The sequence below is a fragment of the Alexandromys fortis genome, unplaced genomic scaffold (assembly GCF_014885135.2).
Source record: "Alexandromys fortis isolate MF-2015 unplaced genomic scaffold, M_Fortis_MF-2015_v1.1 scaffold_30, whole genome shotgun sequence".
Classification (NCBI taxonomy): Eukaryota; Metazoa; Chordata; class Mammalia; order Rodentia; family Cricetidae; genus Alexandromys; species Alexandromys fortis.
Window position 1 is genome coordinate 5,992 of NW_026067922.1, and position 7,456 is coordinate 13,447.

General features: G+C 42.7%; 1 pseudogene; it reads right to left on the reverse strand.

Moving 5' to 3' along the window:
- Nucleotides 1-403: 403 nt before the first annotated feature.
- On the reverse strand, nt 404-1,067 carry LOC126501324 (proteasome subunit alpha type-7-like; annotated as a pseudogene).
- Nucleotides 1,068-7,456: the final 6,389 nt, after the last annotated feature.

Sequence of the window (7,456 nt, forward strand, 5' to 3'; positions counted from 1 at the left end):
GGAATAATTTGAGGAATATTGGTATTAGTTCCTCTTTGAAAGTTTTGTAGAATTCTGAGCTGAAACCATCTGGTCCTGGGCTTTTTTTAGTTGGGAGACTTTTGATGACTGTTTCTATTTCTTCAGCAGTTATAGTCTGTTTAATTTGCTTATCTGGTCTTGATTTAATTTTGGTAAGTGATATTTATCCAGAAAGTTGTCCATTTCCTTTAAGTCTTCCAATTTTGTGGAATACAGGTTTTCAAAATATGACCTGACGATCCTCTGTATTTCCTCCATGTCTGTTGTTATGTCCCCCTTTTCATTTCTTTTTTTTTTTAATGTAGATGTTTATTGGGCTCCGGGAGAAGCAGATAGAAGGCCCACAACACCAGTGCTGAAAGCTGCTCCAAATTACGCACACTTCATGATGATGCTTTCTTTTGTTTCTTCATTTCATTTTCTTCCTTTTCGTTTTCCATCTTGGCAACATATTTCTCAATTTCTTCAGGATTTAGAATCTTGAGAGGTTGATCCCACCTCATGACAACAAGTTCAATGTTTTTGCCACCTGACTGAACCACTTCCAGAAGTGCCTTGGTGACTACTTTGATGGTCAGATTGTCTGTCTCGATAGCATCATCCGTGTAGTTCTTCTCCAAGAATTCACTCACTGACTTGGCGCCCTAGCCTATGGCATTGGCCTTCCAGGCATGATACATGCCCGACGGGTCAGTCTGATAGAGTCTGGGGGTGCCATCAAAGTCAAAACCCACAATGAGGGCAGAGATGCCAAATGGCCTGCGCCCATTGCTCTGAGTATAGTGCTGCTTCAGACTGGCAATGTAGCGGGTGATGTACTCCACAGTGACCGGGTCTTCCACAGTCAGATCTGGCACTCTAGCCGGGCTCTGTTGATGACTATCCGTGCAACAGCGGTGAGGCCTGCAAAGGCCATGCAGACATTGTCATCCAAAGCGCAGATCTTTTGGACTGTTCTTTCATCTTGTAGCTTGGCCACTGATTTTTTTTCCACACCAAGAACAACAATGTCCCTTCCTCATACACCAACCGCGGTGAAGCCCTTCTTTGATGTGGGAGTGATTTCTTATTAATAAAGAAACTACCTAGGCCCATTTGATAGGCCAACCCTTAGGTAGGCAGAGAAAACAGAACAGGATGCTGGGAGAAAGAAGCTGAATCAGTGAGTCACCTGATTCTCCCACCCGAAATAGCAGCAGGTTAAGATCTTCCCTGGTAAGCCACCTCGTGGGCTATACAGAATATTAGAAATGGGTTAGAGCAATATGTAAGAGCTAGCCAATAAGAGGCTGGGACTAATGGGCCAGGCAGTGTTTAAATGAATACAGTTTCCGGGTAATTATTTCTGGTAAAGCTAGCCGTGCAGGTGGCTGGGCGCCAGGAACGTAGCCTGCCGCTCATTTTACAACACTTCTTTTTTTTTTTTTTTCGAGACAGCCTCCTGCGCATACTCCACTTGGAAGAGGTGACCATCGGGCGAGAAGATGGTGATGGCACCATCATAGCTCATCCTGGCATACGTGCCAGCTCAGGCCGCACACTCACCTCCTGTGCCCCGCTGGCCTGGGGCCACGCTGCCGGCCCCCCTTTCCGTTTCTGATTTTGTTAATTTGTATTCTCTCTCTCTGCCTTTAGGTTAGTTTGGATAAAGGTTTGTCTGTTTTCTCAAAGAACCAACTCTTTGTCTCATTGATTCTTTGTATTGTTTTCTTTGTATTTTGTTGATTTTAGCTCTCAATTTGATTATTTCCTGCCGTCTAGCATTTTGAAATTGTAGACCAAACTTCTCCCGCACCTTTTGACTTCCATTTCTGATTATTCTCACTATTAATGCCTTTTCATTTGAAAGATTAGGGGCAGAGGGGCTTTGGTGAAGGATGAAAATGTGTATAATGGCAGTCTCTTTAAACAAAAATAACTTGTTAGAAATAAAACTGCCTGCCACCTCAGAACCAGGAATTCCTTTGTATTGTGCCCTTCTAATTACACCAAGAACAACAAAGTTAGAGATTTGTGAGACACACCTGACCCCACGGATGAAATGCCTACCATTTAGATCCAGAGCCTGAGGCCATTAAGGGCAAGAGTTCAGTTAATAAGTGTAGAGAATTCAGATAGCAGGGTGTCATGGGAAAAGAGTAGGACATCAGGACCTTCCCTTCCCAGAGTGTGATGAGGGGACCAGTCCCACAGAGTAAGACTAGGACACAAAGGGACATGGTTAGGAGCAGCTCATATCCCCTTGAGGAATGAAAATTGCTCTTAAATTGTTGTGTAACGTCTGCCCCAAAAGTCTTTTCCCAAGGTCAGGTATTTGAGTAAGGCCTCCACTCCCTCGGTGGCTTGAGGAAAGTTCCTGTTTGCCAAAGCAGTCTTTCTCTCTAGCAAGAGGAACCTGTCAATTAACAGAGACAGGTGCCTATTGTCAAGGCCAAAGCTAGATTCCTCAACCACCAATCTCAAGCCACACCCCAGCTCACACATTCCTTTCCTCCCAAATAATCCTGTGCGAAACTGTAGAGTATAAAAGGTGTATTTTTTTTTTAACCTTAACTATTGCTGGCAACCATCCTGATTCACCCTCAGGTCATCTCCATCTCATTCCCCCCCCCCCCTGCCCCACCCCCCCCCCCCCCCCCCCCCCCCCCCCCCCCCCCCCCCCCCCCCCCCCCCCCCCCCCCCCCCCCCCCCCCCCCCCCCCCCCCCCGCTTCCTAAATCCACCCATCCTCTTTTGCATCTAAACCCAGGCCAAAGCTGAAGCAGGTCTTTGGCAGCTGACACTCATGGGTAAATGAGATGGAGAGCCAGGGCCTGGCCCACAGCAAGGATTGAATTCACACTTTCCTAAAGTTCCTATAAATGCTTATCCTTCAAAACCAGAGGCCATGTTTCCCCTACTGTCCAGCAGATTGTGCTCCACAAGGGGAATCTGTTGCTTTCAGAAAGCAGTGAACACCATTACATAGATTAATAATTACAACAGCTGAAGACAGCACTGATTCTTAAAGCATAATAAGAAAATGGAGATTCCCCTGCCCCCTCCCCTATACACAATCCAAGCTAGTCTAAACCTTGTAACTTTCGTGTCTTGGCCCCTTGAGTGCTGGGATTACAGGAATGTCCCACTATTCCTTGGCAAAGACACATTTTTACAATAGGGACTAAAATATGTGTGTATTTATAAACTGAGAAGTGAAAATTCTAAATAACTTACCTCTATTTCTTTCAACAGTAAACAACAACAACAACCCCTCTGGGATGGTCTTTACTAATTACTCCACCCAAAACCCACCCTGATTTCACCCTAGTTTAAAGCAACCAATTTAAGCATGTAGTTTGGCATAGAGGACACTTCACGCCTTAATTTTACATGTCAACTGGGTCTGCTGTGTTGACTCTACAAAAGGCCTCTGCAGAAGGCTTTTTACTTGTGTCATCTGTATTAATAACTTTTCTATTGCTGTGATAAAACACCATGACCAAGGCAACTTAGAAAAGAAAAAAAGTATATTTGGACTTCTGTTTTCAGAGGTTTAGAGTCCACCGTGGCAAATTGAAGGCAGCAGTCGGCAAACATGGGAGACTGGAACCTAACTGCTTTGGGTGGCAGGAGAAGAGATAAGTAGAAGTTATGATGTGTCATAAGCCACCTTTCTGGGGTGACTTCTACCATGGTCCTCACTATAAGGGGGTATGATCCAGGATAGGGGCATGAGAGTTAGAAATGTTAGGTAGGAGGAACAGAGATAAGAAACACAGAAGCAGAATAGTACTGGGAGGGTAATTCAGCAAACACTGAATTCACTGTTTCAGAATTTAATTCACCCATGGTCAATTTTCATATGCTTTTATACCCCAATACAAAAAGGGGGAGGTAAAAGACTGCTTTAACATGACACAAAGGACAACTAGAACTTGCTTCAATACTTGAAAAATTAGGCCATTATTTTCTGAGTAAAGCATTTGATATCTTGGACAGTGAACACACCCTAGACCAAGTGTTCTCCAGGCAGCCCCTCCCTATGTCAAACCTCCTATTTTAACTGAAGGAGCACAGGAGTGTGTTTGAATTCTCTGACCTTTGGCCAGGGTGGGGAGGATTCACCTCAGTGGGCCATCTTAAGGTCCAAAACACCTAGTAGTCACACCCTAGGTCAGAATGTCTGTGCCTTGTAGCCACACCTCTTGTCAACAATTTTGAAAGAGCAAAAATAAGCCCACAATCTCTGACCTTCAGACAGGGTGGAACAGGCTCACTTCTGAGTGTGTACCCATACCAATACCCCTCTTGATACATTCATTACCCAAGTTTCAAGTACTAAGTATATGTACTGCTTGACTGTTTCAGATAACCCCCCATTTACCTCTTTCCTTTAACATCCTTAAATTTATCTTCTGTGATGTTGAAAGGTGAAGAAGTTTCCTAAATATAGCCCCAGCAGCACAGACACTGAGAGAAACAATAAAATAGGACCTCCTGAAACTGAAAGGCTTCTTTAAAGCAAAGGACACAGTCAACAAGATGAAACGACAGCCTACAAAATGGGAAAAGATCTTCACTAACCCCACATCAGACAGAAGTCTGATCTCCAAAATATACAAAGAACTCAAGAAATTGGACACCAAAAAAAACACATAATCCAATTTAAAAAATGATGTACAGACCTAAAAGAGAACTCTCAACCAAGAAATCTAAAATGGCTGAAAGACACTTAAGGAAATGTTCAACATCCTTAGTCATCAGAGAAATGCAAATCAAAACAACTCTGAGATTCCATCTTATACCTGTAAGAATGGCCAAGATCAAAAACACTGATGACAGCTTATGCTGGAGAGGTTGTGGGGGAAAAGAGAACACTTCTGTATTGCTGGTGGGAATGCAAGCTGGTACAACCCCTTTGGATGTCAGTGTGGTGATTTCTCAGTAAATTAGGAAACAACCTCCCTCAAGACCCAGTAATATCACTTTTGGGTATATATCTAAAGGATGCTCAATTGTGCTAAAAGGACATGTGCTCAACTATGTTCATAGAAGCATTGTTTATCATAGCAAGAACCTGGAAACAACCTAAATGCTCCTCGACCAAAGAATGAATAAAAAAAATTGTGGTATATTTACACAATGGAGTACTACACAACAGAAAAAAAACATCTTCAATTTTTCAGATGGATGGAGCTAGAAAACATTATTTAGAGTGAGGTAACCCAGACACAGAAATACAATTATCACATGTACTCACTCATAGGTGGTTTTAAAACATAAATCAAAAAAATCCAGCCTACAAATCACAACCCCAAAGAATTTAGACAACAATGAGGACACTAAGAGAGACTTATATAGATATAACCTACATGGGAAGTAGAAAGTATAAAAAGACAAGATCTCCTGAGTAAATTGGGAGCATGGAGACCTTGGGGGAGGGTTGAAGGGGGTTGGGGCGAAGCAGGGAGGGGAAAAATGTAAAACTCAATAAAAATAAATAATAAAAAAAGAAAGGTGAAGAAGGCTATACAAGGGGCTGTCTAACAACAATAGTACTTAATTCATAAGTAATTCAATATAGATTTACTATATGACTTTCGAGGCTATGATAGAAACAGATAAATACTAATCACTTGCTAGATTCAATGAACTATGTTCAAAAGAAACATAAGCTAGAGGTGTAGCTTCCTGCAGAGTACTTGCCTAGAACGTTCAAGGTGTAAAGCCCTGGAGTCTGGCAGGCACTGTGCTAAGCAGCAAAGGAAAAATATGACCATCAGTGACCATGGAGGACCCTGAGAAGTAGCTCTAGGTGCCAACCAAGTAAGTTCTCTGTCATTTTTTAATAGATAACTCAAGTAAAAATTTATTCTTCTCAAAGATCTCTGACGTAGTTTAACAGTTGAGAGGTTTTGTCATTCAAAAGGACAGCCTAACCAAACAAATTTCAACAAGTGCAAGTCATCAAATCTCTCTCATGCTGCCTTCCATAGTCTTAAAAATACTTTTCATTCTGCAAAACCATCTGTCACAATCATTCTGGCATAAATATGCTACTGTTAATACAATGTATATGTCTAAAACTTAAGTTTTCACAAACTCAAAGAATTATTGTGAGTTCCAGGGAGCTGAATTAAAGGATCCACCTTAAACAGGTCAAATATACTCCTCTCAATTTCCTGGTCCTAAATTTTTTCCCTAAACTTAACTTTGTCCTCTGTTCTACCAATACTTTAAAGAGGTATAAGAGACACCAGACATTTCCATACCACAAACACTGGACAGGAGCAAAGAGATCAGCTAACCCAAGATGTGACCAGCACCCAGCTTTCTCAAGTCCCCCAAGACAATGCCCACAAATAAACAGGAAGCAGTCTTGAGGATCTGCAGTCCAAATTCCTTTAACCTATTGTGCCTAACCTCCCACTTTTTTATAAAGAAGAGATGGGAATATAATGGTCTGTCCTGTCCCTTTAAGAGACAAGACCCATCCACTCCCTCCCCATCTGCCTAGGCAAGTGGGTCTTCCTTCTTCTTCCATCCTGGGCTCCTTCCTTTATGTGTCTCTCCCAAAGAAGCAGCTTCTGTCTCTCTCTTTTCTCCCCATCTCTCCCCTCCCCCTCTCTGTCTCTCTCTGTCTCTGTCTGTCTGTCTGTCTGTCTGTCTCTCTCTCTCTCTCTCTCTCTCTCTCTCTCTGTTCTTCTCCCTTCTCCCCTTCCCCCTTTTCCTTTTCCTTCCATAACCTACTAAATAAATACCCACTTTCTCTGCATGGCATGCCTAATAGGTATCTGTCTCTCACTCGCAATGCAGCTCCCTGCCTGGGACTGGCTGCCTTCATGGCCCACTGTGGTCTCATGCCTGCTGCCCACTGCCACCACTCAGGGACCTGTGGCATTTTATTTTTACCATAACAATGACCTCCATAGTTACTATATGCATGGGGTATATGTACAGACACTCAGCCACACATACATGTTTAAAAAAAATATTTAAAAATGTCTACCAGAAATTCTTCCTTCCTGACTGCCTTGCTAGAGCAGATCAGTGATATGCCAAACTTACTATAATTAGTTGATTAGAAGCTTACAAGGAATGAGTAGGTTTTATATTACTCTTTTTTTATCCTCAGAATTGGGAATAATACCAAGTAAGTTCTCTGTCATTTTTTTAATGGATAACTCAAGTAAAATTTTATTCTTCTCAAAGATCTCTGATGTAGTTTGACAGTTGAGAGGGATAAGGGAGAGGGCAGGGCTTGTCTCTTAAAGGGACAGGACAGACCATTACAGTCAGAAGAGTCACTGGGTACCCTGGAACTAGAGTTAAGAATGGGTGTGAGCCACCATGTGGGTGCTGGGAACTGGACCCAGGTCCTCTACAGGACTAGTAAGTACTCTTAACTGCTGTGCCATCTCGCCAGCCCCGAGAGAGAACATTTCTTAACTCTC